This window comes from Dipodomys spectabilis, unplaced genomic scaffold (genome assembly GCF_019054845.1).
Source record: "Dipodomys spectabilis isolate Male_0828 unplaced genomic scaffold, ASM1905484v1 ptg000051l, whole genome shotgun sequence".
Lineage (NCBI taxonomy): Eukaryota > Metazoa > Chordata > Mammalia > Rodentia > Heteromyidae > Dipodomys > Dipodomys spectabilis.
Genome location: NW_024870728.1, coordinates 12169094 through 12184030, shown reverse-complemented (window position 1 = coordinate 12184030; position 14937 = coordinate 12169094). Strand labels below are relative to the sequence as shown.

Sequence of the window (14937 nt, the reverse complement as noted above, 5' to 3'; positions counted from 1 at the left end):
AAGTGAGTTAAAGTGAGGCGCAGTGGCACTTGCCTGTAATCCTTTGCTACTCAGAAGTCTAAGACCAGGGCTGGGAATGTGGCTTAGGGGTAAAGTGCTTGCCTAGCATGCATGAAGCCCTGGGTTCAATTCCTTAGTACTACATAAACAGAAAAAACCAGAAGTGGCTCGTTGGCTCAAGTGGTAGAGTGCTAGCCTTGAGCAAAAGAAGCTTGGGGACAGTGCCCAGGCCTTGAGCTCAAGCCCCAGGACTGGCAGGAAAAAAAAAAAAAGTCTAAGACCAGCCTGGGCAACATAGCAACACTCATCTTTACAAAAGAAAAAAGAATTAGATATACTATGTAGAAAGGGGGATATAAGTTCTGGAGAAAGTAAATCCTGGGCTTGGAAGGTGGCTCAGTGGTCAAAGGCTTGCCTTGCATGCATGAGGCCCTGGGTTTGATTCCTTAGCATCACATAAGCAGAAAAAGCCAGAAGTGGCACTGTGGCTCAAGTGGTAGAGCGCTAGCCTTAAGCTGAAGAACTGAGGGACAGTGCCCAGACCCAGGCCCCACAACTGACAAAAAAAAAAAAAGTAAATCCTGGAGAGGGGTTTGAACAGTGCTGAGATGGATAGCCAGGGTAGTCCTCACTAGAAGACAAATGAGCAAATATTTGAAGGAGACAGCAATGCTATATAGATTGAGAGCCCTAAGTTTGAAGCATGTCTGCCTTTGCAGACATGTGAAGAAACTAGCTTTAATGAAGCAAAAGTAAACAACAACAACAACAAAAAACCACCAAAGAGCTGGGAAGGTGGCTCAGTGGTAGAGCGCTTGCCTTGCATGCATGAGGCCCTGGGTTCGATTCCTCAGCACCACATAAGCAAAAAGAAAAAAGCCTGAAGTGGCGCTATGGCTCAAGTGGTAGAGCGCTAGCCTTGAGCTGAAGAGCTGAGGCACAGCGCCCAGGCCCAGAGTTCAGGCCCCACAACCGGACCCAAAAACAAAAAACAAAAAAACACCAAGTTTATACCTAGAATCCTAGCCCTTGGAAGGATGAAGCTAGATGGATAATGCGTTCAGAGCCAGCCTGGGCTACACATTGAGACCCTGGCTCAAAAAGAAAAAGGAAAAGGGGGGCGGAGGAGGATGGGAAGGAATGGGAAGGAGAAACAAAGGAGGAGGCTACAATGCTTGATAAGAAATGTACTCATTATCTTGCCCATGTAATTGTAACCCCTCTGTACAGTATCTTCACAATAAAAAAATAAAAATTTAATAATAATAAAAAAGGAAAAAAAAAGACAAGAAAATGAGGCTGGCTTTGGGCTTTTGTAGTACTTGTTGAAGACATCTATCCTGGAGTTACATTCCAGAGACCCCTGAGATAGGTGAAATCTGTGAAGTAGCAGTAAATGAACCACAATATAGCGAGGGACGACTAATGCTGCTACTTCAAGGATTTTTCCTATCACAGGAAACATTACTTCAATAGGTGAGGTACTGATTATTATTATTAATTCCTGTAGTTTATTGAGATTTTCCTAGTTTTAAATCTGATGCTTTTGTGATGCTGTGACCAAATGCCCAATAAGAGCTACTTAAAGGAGTAAAGATTTATTTTGGTTCATGATTTCAGAGGGTTTAGAGTCTCTCAAAGCAGGGAAGATGTAACAGAGCAATTCACATGTAGAGTGCCAGGAAGCTGACAAAACAGTAATACAGGCCAAGCCCTGGTGGCTCACACTTGTAATCCTAGCTACTCAGGAGGCTTGAGATCTGAGGATCAAAGTTCGAAGCCAGAGTGGGCTTTTATTTTTATTTTTTGGTTGGTTATGGGGCTTGAACTCAGGGCCTGGGTGCTGTCTCTGAGCTGTTTCGCTCAAGGCTAGTGATTTACCACTTAGAGCCATAACCCCACTTCCAGTTTTCTGGTGGTTAACTGGAGATGAGTCTCACAGATTTTCGTGCCCTGGCTGGCCTTGGATCATGATTTCAGATCTCAGCCTCCTGAATAGCTAGGATAACAAGCATGAGCCACTGGTGCCTGGCTCTGAAACTCTTATCTCCAATTAAAACAGAAAAATGGAAGTAGAGCTATGACTCAAAGTGGTAGAGCTCTAGTCTTGAGCAGAAAAGCTTAGGCATAGCACCCAGGCCCTGAGTTCCAGCCCCATGACCAAACAACAAATAAAATACAAGAAGTGGTCAAAGGAAGATACACTCACTGTCCTACTGCCTCCAACTAAGCCCCAACCTCCTACTTTCTCCCACCTTTCAACAATCAAGAGATTCATCCATTGATTGAATACTATCACTGTGAACACCCACACAGACACAGCCAGAGGTGTACTTATCGCCTCTGGTTTCTTTTTTTTTTCTTCCTTTTTTTTTTGGTGGGGGAGGGGTGTTAGTCCTGAGCTTGAATTCAGAGCACAGGCTTTGTCTCTGAGCTCTTTTCTGCTCAAAGCTAAAGTCCTATCACTTAAACCACAGCTCAAAGTCGTCACTGTGGTAGGGTGCTTGCCTTGAGCTGAAGAGGTCAGAGACTGCACCCAAGCCTAGAGTTCAATTCCCACAACTGCCAACATAAAACAAAACAAAACACAGCACCACTTCTGGCTTTTTGCTGGTTAGTTGAAGATAAGATTCTCATTGACTTTCCTGCTGAGCTGGCTTCCAAACATCTGTTTAGGATTATAGGCCCCCTCACCCCCACCTGCACCCTTAGAGTTTCTTTATCCAGTTAGGTTGACAAGATAAAGCATCACATCACAGGTTTGTCGCGTTACACATTGTTTTTACTTGCCTTCTTAAGCTCATCTTGGCTTAAAAAGTGTCTCAAAGTTTTGTGTTTTGATGACTACAGTAATCACCCAAACTCAAGATACCCGTATATCTCCTGCCTGACTTCTACAATCAACCTTAATTTGATTTTCTCATGATTAGTCTGGGGTTTGGGTAAGAAAATTATCAAGGTAAGAATTTTAAGCCCAAAGTTCATCCTCTGACCTCAAACACCCAAGTAGCTGGGACTACCAGTGTACACTACCATGCCAAACAATGTGTCATTTTGGTCATATTCAGGGTACATACTGTCAATATGATTCATGATGTTATGTTGACATATAACAGGCTGAATTGTTTGTCAGTTTCTCCACTATAAATTGCTCCTTGCAGCCTTGCTTTAGACACAGCCATAACTTAAGGAATGAAGAATTATATTTCTTCTCCTTTCAGACAGGCCACCTCACTTGGAATTCTTCTATAGAAGCATTTACATCATTTTCTTCATTTATTAATATATTAATACATGGACTCTTGGACTTTAATGTTACTCTATTTTATTACTTAGATTTCCTGGGCTTTGTGCCATTACAACCCTAAATACTTTTATAATTATTTTTTGCCAGTCCTGGGGCTTGAACTCAGGGCCTGGGCACGGTCTCTGAGCTTCTTTTGCTCAAGGTTAGCACTCTACCACTTGAGTCACAGTGCCACTTCTGTTTTTTTCTGTTTATGTGGTATGGAGGAATTGAACCCAAGGCTTCATGCATGCTTAGGAAAGCACTACTCTACAACTAAGCCACCTGCCCAGCCTTCTACAGTTCTTTAAAAAATGGAATATTCTACATAATCAAAATGTCAAAATATTTCCGGGCACCAGTGACTCACACCTGTAATCCTAGCTACTCAGGAGGCTGAGATCTGAGGATCACAGTTCAAAGCCAGCCCAGGCAGGAAAGTCTGTGAGACTCTTATCTCCAATTAACCACCAGAACACCAGAAGTGGCACTGTGGCTCAAGTGGTAGAGCTCTCACCTTAAGCCGAAGAGGTCAGGGACAATGCCCAGGCCCAGAGTTCAAGCCCTATGACTGACAAGGGGGAAAAAAAGTCAAAATACTTACTTTAGTTTCCTGTAGCTACTATAAGGAATTAACACAAACACAAATTGGTTGTTTAATACAACCAGAATTTATTCTTTCACAGCTCTCTGATCATATGACCTTAGGCTAGGATCAGAGTCTAATTCCCTCAGGTTCTATAGCAGAATCCAGTCCTCAACTTTTCCAGCTTCTAGTAGTTCAAGATATTCCTTCAAGGCTGGGTGCCAGTGGCTAACATCTGTAATCCTACATTGGAGGCTGAGATGATTATAGTTTGAAGCCAACCTGGGTAGGAAAGTCCATGAGACTCTTATTTCCAATTAACCAGCAAGATGCTGGAAGTAGAGGTGTAGTTCAAGTGGTAGAGTATCAGCCTTGAGTGAAAAAGCTCAGGGATAGCACCCAAGCCTTGAGTTCAAGCCCCAGAACCAGCACTCACGCATGGGTGTGTGCACATACAGGCACATGTTCCTTAGCTTGTGTCCATATCACTCCAATCTTTACCTCCAAGGTCACATTACCTCTTCTGGTCTTCTATATGTCAGATTTCCCTCATCCTCATAAGGATACTTGTCACTGGACTTAAGGCCCTCCAGATAATTCAGGACAAACTGTCAAAATCCTCAATCACATCCTTTGCCATAATTTATAATCACTTTTACCACACAAAGTGGTAGAGTTACTAGAATTAGGATGTGAATATATGAGTATACCACTCAGCTCACTATAAGTGACAAGAACAATAGTAGTTTCCTTCCTTTTCCTTTCCTTTTAGCTATATTGCTCAGACAGGCCTGGAAATCTTGGGTTCAAGTACTCTTCTTACCTTAGCTTCCCGAGTATATACCCATTATTTAGGATGGGTAGTTTTTTGTTTTTTGTTTGTTAGTTATGGGGCTTGAACTCAGGGCCTGGGCACTGTCACTGAACTCTTTTGCTCAAGGCTAGCATTCTACCACTTGGAGACACAGCTCCATTTCTGGTTTTTGAGTGGTTAATTGGAGATGAGAGTCTCATGGGACTCTTCTGCCTAGGCTGGCTTTGAACCATGATCCTCAGATCTCAGCCTCCTGAGTAGCTATGATTACAGGCTAAAGCATAGCCAACCAGCTAGGTAGAATTTTGATACAATCTATCAGATAACTTTATTCAGGGAAGGGGCATTAAACTCAGGGCTCTAGGCTTGCTAAGCAAGTGTTCAACCACTTGAGCTATATTCCCAACCTCACTTTCTGTGCTTTTTCTATTTGTTTGTTTATTTTTGTGTCAGTAGGGGCTTGAACTCAGGGCCTAGATTCTCTCAGTTTTTTTTCTCAATGTTGGTACTCTACTACTTGAACCACAGCCCCACTTCTGGCTTTTTGCTGGTTAATTGGAGATGAATCTTACGGACTTTTCTACTCAAGCTGGCTTTGACTCACAGTCCTCAGATCTTGATCTTCTTAGTAAATAGATTACAAGCATGAGTCACCAGAGGACTGGCAAATTATTTTTCAGATAAGAGCCTCATGGAGGATGGACTAACACTGGATTATGATCCTCCAATCTCTATATCTCATGTATATATTCTTTAAAATTCTTCTATATTTGTGCAATATGAAATTCCCCTCATTATCTCTTACTCATACTAATAAAGGTTTCCCCTATTTTTCATGAAAAATTTATTTTGGCTCATGGCTTTGGGGAAGTGAAAAAAAAAAAGAAGGCATCTGCTTAGTGTTTGGTAATGGTCTCCTATTTTTTTCCCCTGAACTTCAAAAGGTTGTACAAGGACATCACAATCTGATGTGTCCATCCAAGGTGCTTCTTGCTCAGTCACTTCTTCCATCATTCTTCATCCCGTCTGTTCCTTTCCTGACAGAGTCACTGGACACATATGTACATTGAATTGTGTGTGTGTATGTGTGTGTGTGTGTATGTGTTTGTGCTGGTACAGGGGCTTGAACTCTGGGCCTTGTGCCCTCCCTTAGCTTTTTAGCTTAAGGCTAGTGTAACACTTGAGTGACAACTCTACTTCCACATTGAGTATTCTTGCTGTTTTTGTCTTTTTTCACTCCTTTTTTAAAGATAAATTTGTAATATGAAAGGTTTTCATTTTGATATTTCCGTACAGTCATACATACAGTGTACTTTGAACAAACTCAACATCTGTTTTTGTCCTTTTGGAGAGAGACTCTCACTATGTAGTTTAGGCTGGCCTGGACCTTCCTATGTTGTTTAAATCTCCTAAATGCTAAGCTTACAGATGTATCTCTATACGGGTTCAGATTAAAAATACTTTTCCCAGTAGTAGGGAACATCAGACATGCTGGGCAAGTGCATGCATCACGTCTCACTCCTCCACTCCTTTTATTTGTATTTTTTAAATTTTAATTTTACTGTCAAAGTGATGTACAGAAGGGTTACAGTTACATAAGATGGTACATTTCTTGTCTAACTTGTTATCCCATCCCTCATTTTTCTCCCTATTTCTCTCTCTGCTCCCCCCCTTTTTTTTTTTTGGTTGGTCGTGGGGCTTGAGGTCATGGGGCTTGAACTCTGGGCTTGGGCGCTATCCCTTAGCTCTTCAGCTCAAGGCGAGCACTCTACCGCCTGAGCTACAGCACTATTTCCGGTTTTCTAGTGGCTTAGTGGAGATAAGAGTCTCATGGGGTTTCCTTGCCCCGGCTGGCTTTGAACCATGATCCTCAGATCTCAGCTTCCTGAGTAGCTAGGATTACAGGCATGAGCCACCGGTGCCTGGCTCTTATTTTGTTTTTGAGATAGGGTCTCCCTAACTTTGACCGGACTAGCTGCAAACTGTAGATCCTTCTGCCTCTGCCTTCTGAGTAACAGTACAGGTTTTTTAAAATGTTCACTAAATTCTGCAGGCAGATTTATTCATTGTCTTAAAACATTTTTTTTCCAGTTGGAATCAGGATCCAAACAAGGTACACTAATGAGTGCATTTGACTCTCTTTTTTTTTTTTTTTTCTGTCTGGTTGTGGGGCCTGAACTCTGGGCCTGGGCACTGTCCCTCAGCTCTTCAGCTCAAGGCTAGCGCTCTACCACTATGAGCCACAGCGCCACTTCGGCTTTTTTCTTTTTGCTTATGTGGTGCTGAGGAATCGAACCCAGGGCCTCAGGCATGCAAGGCAAGCGCTCTACCACTGAGCCACCTTCCCAGCCTTGACTCTATCTCTTAAACCTCATAATCTAAACCATCTCTCTCCTTTTGTTGGGATTATTCACTGTACATTGGCCCAAATTCCAGATTCATTTTTGTTGTTGTTGTAGTATTCGTTTTTTGCTCTTTATTTTCTGTAAACTGGAAGTTACAGTCAACTGATTATGTTCAGGGATTTTTTTGTTGTTTAGCAAAATACACTGTACTTTATAAATATTGTGTAACAAATCACATTACATCGGGGTACGTGTTTAACTGTTCTTTGGTTTCATGATCTGAGGCTGATTAGCTTTTACAGGTGGTGACAGATTCTTCCAGGATAAATTTCCCCTAATTAATCCTTTAGTAGTTTAACATTTCATCAGTGATGCTTGCCTAAATCCATTATTTATTGGGCACTCTTGCTCTGGTACAGATTGTTTTCATTGTTGGTCTTCCTTTTTCATTTCTATAGTTGATGGCTTAGGAAAGATCTTTTTGTTCCCAGCTCTTTGTAGTTCTCCAAATGCCTCAGCTCCAGAGACATCTGAGACACAACATGATCTATGAATATATGAGGAGATAGTATTTCTTAAATTCACACTTTTGAGGCCTAAAACACATTTAAAAACCAATCAAACATGGGAATGTGGCTTAGTGGTAGAGTGCTTGCCTAGCATGCATGAAACTCTGGGTTCGATTCCTCAGTACCACATAAACAGAAAAAAAAAAAAAAAAGCAAGCTGGAATGCACTGTGGCTCAAGTGGTAGAGTGCTAGCCTTGAGCATGGAGTGGCTCAGGGACAGAGCCCAGGCCCTGAGTTCAAGCCCCAGGACTAGCCAAAACAAGCAAGCAAAAAGCCCCCAAAACATAGCTTGAATTCATGGCTCTTGTTTGCCTTTTTCCCTCAAAACTGACACTGTATCATTTGAGCCGTAGGTGCACTTTCAAAGCAGTGTCCCCATTGTGTGGGCTGGGTTTAGGGGAAGGTGCGGTGGATGGAGACAGTGAAACAGGCCATCTCCCCTTTACTGGGCTCAAACGCAGAACCTGGATGTGTTCTCTGATTTCAGAAGAGTGAGTTGCGGCATGGCTAAAAAAGTCCATAGCGATGAGGTGACATCAGGGTAGTAAAGGAGAGGCCAAAATTGTTAAAGACAGGGTACTTAACTTTAGGACTACAACTCCCAGAATTCCGCTCGCCGGGTCCCGTTCGCTCGGAAGCACTGCGCATGCGCAACTCGGACAGCTACCCATCCCGAAGTCCCAGAAGCCCTAGGATTTTTCGCGCCGCCTCCTTCTCACCGCAGTCCGCCCCTTCTCCGCCCTCGGTCCGTCCGCTGGGGGCGCGCGCAGTGCGTGGCAGGCGGCTGGCGGCGTCGGCGGCTGAGTGCGCGGCTCGCGTGGCCGTGCGTGGTTGCTAGGGGCGCCTGAGGTCGCCCGCTTGTCCAGCAGGCCCAGCGAGAGAGCAACGCAGAACCGGCGTCGAGCCAGGGCAAAGTGGGTCCCCTAGGTGAGTGTAGATGTGGGTGGACTGTCCTCCGGCCCTTCCCTCCGCCTCAGCTCCCTGCGCGCCGGACCCCAGCCCTCCTGCCGCTCCCACCCCGGCCCCGCTTCCGGCTCGCCACCTCTCCCTCCTCTCGTGGGCAGAGGTGCAGCGGCCTCTCTCTGCGAGCCCGGCTCGGCCGCCACGCCCGGGGTGGACTTTGATGGCCCCAGCTGTGGTGCCCGACCCCCGCAGCATCCGCTTCGTCCTGGCTCCCGTGCTTCCTCTTTCCCGCCGCGCTGCGGTTTAAATTCTCACCGGTGGGAGACCAGGCTCTTCTGGGGCATCAAGGCCGGGTTGGATACCTACTTTTACACGCCCCACTCTGCTTTCACTGAATTATACTGTTTGTCTAAATTACACTTTTACGGTGGGTAGAGAAGTTTTTATTTTTTGTACGGGTACTGGAGTTTGAACTCAGGGTCTGGGTGCTGTCCCTTAGCTTTTCACTCCAGGGTAACACTGCTACTTGAGCCATGGCACCTCCTCTGGTTCACTGGAGATGAAAGTCTCACGGACTTTCCTGCCGGGCTGGCTTCTCACTTGCAATCCTCAGATCTCAGCCTCCTGAGTAGCTAGGATTACAGGATTACAGGCGTGAACCACCAGATTACAGGCGTGAGCCACCAGATCCCAGGTTAGGGGAGATTTTTAATCCATTTTAACCCATTTACCATACTATGGGGTATATGCTGTGACACAGAAGCTTAAAGCAGACTGGCTTGGAAAGTATCTTCGTTCCCCCGGGGTTTATGGAATCATCTCAGATGTTTCAATTCTGCGTTTCAATTCCAGTACCTGTTGAATCAGTTTGTCAACAATAATCTGGAGGATTCAGTTTCATTCCATCTTCCTTGTGTTTTTTCCTTGAAAGGACACTGCCTAAAAGCTAGGGTACACTTATTGAGTAGACAAAAGGTAGATTTACAACGTTGCCAATTGTTTCTGGGAATTAAGAGTGTCTTTTGAAAAGATAACATAAGGCCTGAAAAAAGAACAGACCTGAAACATTTAGAACAGACTTGAGCTGGGTGTGTTGGGAGTCTTTCTGAGACAAATGAGAGAAATTAATAGGGGTTAGATCACAAAGAGCCTTAGGTGCTAACCCTTGGAGTAGTGATTTTTCTTTTTCAAGTTGAGTCCCTCAGGACCTAAGATTTAACACTAATACACCTGCTTGCATTGCTTTAAATTTCCAGACTTGTAGCTTCTAAATGAGCTCTTCTAAAACTGCTCAGAAAGGGAAAGGAGACATATCTTTCATATATCCCAAATTTTATCCTTTACATATATATCCTACCTCACATGCCAAACTAGGACTATTTTGGGGATAATGATTACAGGAAAGCCCTCTTTAGTGAATAAGTTAGCTTCCAAACCCAGACAGCTTTTTGTCCTTTCTTAATAGAGCTGTTCCAGGGGAGCTTGTTTCTCTTTGGAATGTTCTGAATTCAGAAGAATATAACAGTTAAGTAAATGTTTTATTTGTTTTATTTTGGGTCGGGTCATGGGCCTGAACTCTAAGCCTGGGTGCTGCCCCTCAGCTCTTCAGCTCAGGGCTAGCGCTCTACCACTTGAGCCACAGCGCCACTTCTGGCTTTTTTTGTTTGTTTGTTTGTTTATGGGTGCTGAGGAATCAAACCCAGGGCCTCAAGCATGCAAGGCAAGCGCTTTACCACTGAGCCACCTTCCCAGCCCCTTAAGTAAATGTTTTATGGGTGTGGATTTAAAAAGCTGTGTTGGATGACTTAGTTTAGGTTTAGCCTGTTTAAGACAATAGAAACCTATTTTTACCAAATCAAGTGATGAAATGTTTATTCCTTTTTTTTTTTTTTGGTAGGTTGTGGGGCTTGAACTCTGTCTCTGAGCTCTTCAGCTCAAGGCAACCGCCCTACCTACCACTTGAGCCACAGGGCCACTTCTGGTTTTCTGGTGGTTTATTGGAGATAAGAATCTCAGGGAGGGCTGGGAAGGTGGCTCAGTGGTAGAGTGCTTGTCTTGCATGCCTCAGGCCCTGGGTTCGATTCCTCAGCACCACATAAGCAAAAAGAAAAAAGCTGGAAGTGACACTATGGCTCAAGTGGTAGAGCGCTAGCCTTAAGCTGAAGAGCTGAGGGACAGTGCCCCGGCCCAGAGTTCAGGCCCCACGACCGGACCAATAAAAAAAAAAAAGAATCTCATGGAGACTAGGCTGGCTTTGATCCCTGATCCTAAGATCTCAGCCTCCTGAGTAGTTAGGATTACAGGCTTGAGCCACTGATGCTCAGCTGAAATGTTTATTCTAATTACAGTTTATTCCTAACATTTCTTTTCTTTTCTTTTTTTTTTTTTTCAGGTAAGGCGTAGGTTTATTCAGTAGACCTGCTGGGACCAGGCCAGGTTGGCACTCCACTGAGCTGGCAAAGAGTTTTCCTAACATTTCTTGTTAAGAAGTTTTAGTATTTTCTACCTCCTCTTAAGCAAAAAGTAAACTTCTTGTTAACTTGTATTGAGAAATTGTTAAACCTGGGGATATAACTTGGTGGTAGAGCTTGTGCATAAGTTGTATGTGTGGCTGTGTTCCATGCTGAACACTGCAAAAACATTTTTTTAAGATGTCAACTTTATATAATGAATATATGGATTTTAAACTTTTCTTTTGGGAGTATATGAGTGTGAAGAGTGTACTAAAGGAAAACTATGACGAGACAATTAGCAGATTTCTGTCTGAGGTTACAGTAGTTAGTGCCAGTGTGTGGGTTGATTGGGAAGGGGTTTAGAACTGATCCAGGGATCCATTGAGAAAACTATTGTAGTGATGCAGTCTACAGATTGTGATCTTATGGTTGTCACAGTTAGAATGGAGAAGGTTTAGAGAGATGTAAAATCTTGTGACACAGTAGATACAGAGAGGACAAGGAGAGGTGTGGAATGATTTAGGTTTCTGACTAACACATGAGTGATGGATTGAGAACAATGATTAGAACGAGTGGCAGCTTTGAGGGAGAAGATAATAGCTGAGCTGAGGTCCTTGTGGCACATTCAGGTAGAAAGACTAGGAAGCCTGGTGCTCAAGATGGAGGCCTGGGTAATGATAGGGACTTGAGAACATTTGAAGTCAAGAGATAGAAGATTCATGGCAGCTGCTACTGTCGTATATGTACTGTGTGCCAGGGAGAGTGAGGAACACTCATATTGGAAGGACGGCCAGAGAAAAGCAGGTAGGGAAGAGGGCAGAGAATGCATGAGAGAATTTAAAAAATGGATATTTGAATGGTTCTCACTGGTAGAAAAACTGTATCTAGATGAAGCCTTAGCTTCAGAGTCTATTTGATACTCACAAGCTGGAGTTGAATTTAGCATTCCCACCACATTTTTTCTGTGACCTTGGAGTTGTCTGCTCCTAGTCTCCCTGGATTTTAGCCTGGGATTAGGTGCCCTGGTCAGCCAGTGAAAGGCAGAGAAAAGGGTTTTGCTTTAATACCCTGAACTTCTCACCCTCTCTTCTGGCAGAGCTGGGAACGAATACTGACAGTGTGTATTTTCTCTTGGGCCCTGAAATACAAAGGACCTTGTCCTTCAGAGCTCTCATAGATGTCCTGGACAGGCCGTACTGCTTGGGACAGGCTGTTCTCACACGTACTTGACCCAAGACTCCCATTATGCACTTCAAAAGCTCTTCGAGATTTTTCTTCTTATTTATTATATTTTTCGGAGTCAGGATTGTTATTTTGCTCAGGCTGGCCTCAAATTTGAGATCTTTCTATCTCTACCTCCCAAGTGCTGGCATCGTAGGCATAAATCATCATGCCTAATGACTTTTTATGGAGTGGGCCAATACTGATGTTTGAATTCAAGGCCTTACCTTTGGCTGGGCAAGTTCTCTACCACTTGAACCATGCCTTCAGCCCTTTATTCACTTCAGGTTATTTATTTTTGTTTTGTTTTTGTCAGTTGTGGGGCTTGAACTCTGGATCTGGGCGCTGTCCCTCAGCTATTCAGCTCAAGGCTAGTACTCTACCACTTGAGCCACAGCACCACTTCCGGTTTTCTGGTGGTTTATTGGAGATAAGAGTTTCACAGACTTTCCTGCCCGGGCTGGCTTTGAACCGCGATTCTCAGATCTCAGCCTCCTCAGTAGCTAGGATTATAGGCATGAGCCACCAGCTCCTGGCTGTAAATTATGTTTTTAAGATAGAAAATACTGCTGGGCCCCGCTGCTTCACACCTGTAATCCTAGCCTATTTAGAAGGCTGAAATCTGAGTAGAATTTAGTTCAAAGCAGTCCAAGAAGGAAACTCCGGAAATCTTATCTCCAATTAACCACCAGAAAGCCCTAAATGGAGCTATGACTCAAGTGGTCGAGCCCTAGCCTTGAACGCCCAGTTCCTGAGTTCATGCTCCACAACTGGCACAAAACAAAAGAAAGAAAATGCTATTGTTAGCGGGCACTGGTGGCTGACACCTGTAATCCTAACTATTCAGGAGGCTGAGATCTGAGGATCCTGGTTTAAAGCCAGCCCGGGTAGGAAAGTCCATGAGACTCTTATCTCCAATAAACCACCAGAAAACTGGAAGTGGTGCCGTAGCTCAAGTGGTAGAGCGCTCGCCTTGAGCTGAAGAGCTGAGGGACAGTGCTCAGGCCTAGAGTTCAACCCCATGACTGGCAAAAAAAGAAAAAAAAGAAAAAAAAATGCTATTGTTTCAAGAAGATTATTGAGAAGAATGGAAGATTAATAGAAGATAACTGGATTTTCGTATTTATTTCTGTATTCAACCTATTGCAATATATTTTTTGGTTTAAATTATGAAGAAAATCCAGCCTCACATATTTGGAAAAGGGAGTATTTTAGTAGCTGTATCAGATTTGTTCTCTTATAAAACAGAGGTTGGTTTTATACTTATATGAGTTGGAATGTGAAATATGAAATATCAATGAATATTTTTCATGTTTTATCAAATTGGAATTCATTGGTCTGTCATTTTGGCTGGATTTTAGAGCCTTGTGTATGGCATGTAACATACTGGACATGCTGTAGCATCATTTGATAGGTAGTTGTATAATTCTAGTTGATTGAGTTATGCAGAGCTTCCACATGTTCCTATATTTAGTATACTGTTATAAAAAAATTGCATTTGAAGCTGGGCTTAGTGGTGCATACTTATGATTGTAGCACTTGGTAGGTTGAGGCAGGAAGTAGTTTGAGGCTAGCCTTAGGCTACAAAGTAAGACCTCATCTTGAAAAACAATCATATTTATATTATCACCATATTACCTCAGCAAAACAGTCAAATATTGGGAAGTAGTTAGGCTGCTAGTGGCAAATTGAATTTTGCCAAAGTTCAGACTTTATTTTGCGAGCCCAGTTTTATAATTGGCAACAAGTACATACTGTCAGCTGCTTTCCTCGAAGCGACAGGCTTGCTTATTTTCATTTTCCAGAACATGTCTGCCAAATCACAAAGTGAGAACACTGTCGCTTAATTCATCCATTCTCTCAGCTAAACATGGTGTTCCATAGAAAAATGTGGCAGTTCAAATAATCACAAGTGTTCAGAGATGGTCATTGTATGCAGCTTAATATGTATTGTTCCCCTGTCCCCCATCAAAGTCAAGGTCTCACACATGCTAGACAAAGGCCCTCCATCCTCAGCTCCTACTTCTCATTTGCCATGCAGAATAGTTTAAAAAAAAAAAAAGCATACTCACCAGCTGAGGCTTACTATTTAGTTTACTGTGACATAAAGTGAGGCTGGTATTTTTTCCCCTGTGTGCCAAATAAGTATGCCACAATGAAGAGCTTAGGTTGCTATTGTCCTGATGCATGCTAAAGTACAGCAGTTTTCTTTTATAATTTTTTTAATTTATTTGTTTTTATTTATTTATTTTTGGTCAGCCGTGGGGCTTGAACTCTGGGCCTGGGCGCTGTCCCTCAGCTCTTCAGCTCAAGGCGAGCGCTCTACCACTTGAGCTACAGCGCCACTTCCGGTTTTCTGGTGGTTTATTGGAGGTAGGAGTCTCAAGGTCTCTCCTGCCCGGGCTGGCTTTGAACCGCGATCCTCAGATCTCAGCCTCCTGAGTAGCTAGGATTACAGGCGTGAGCCACCAGCGCCCAGCCAGCAGTTTTCTTCACCTGGCTTTTGTTATGCCACAAAGGGAAAGGTCAGCACAGTAACCAAAAAATGCAAATGATAATCTTCATTCTGTTATGAAAATAATTTTGGCCTAGCAGAACCTCTGAGAGAGTTTCCATGTGTGTGCTTGCTTTGCTTGCTCGCTCGCTCGCTTGTGCATTCTCTCTCTCTCTCTCTCTCTCTCTCTCTCTCTCTCTCTTTCTTTTCCGTCATGGGGCTTGAACTCTGGGCCTGGGCACTGTCCCTCAGCTCTTCAGCTCAA

General features: G+C 43.6%; 1 protein-coding gene across 4 annotated transcripts in view; it reads left to right on the top strand.

Moving 5' to 3' along the window:
* Window positions 1–8376: 8376 nt before the first annotated feature.
* Window positions 8377–14937, top strand: part of Ttll4 (tubulin tyrosine ligase like 4) — a 40024-nt gene continuing 33463 nt past the window's right edge. For 3 of the 4 annotated variants that reach the window (XM_042679160.1, XM_042679158.1, XM_042679161.1), the window contains exon 1: window positions 8377–8528. The gene's annotated coding sequence lies outside the window, so the exon portion shown is untranslated. Of the gene's footprint in view, window positions 8529–9969; window positions 10029–14937 lie in introns of all 4 variants that reach the window. The other variant, XM_042679159.1, reaches the window with a different exon arrangement.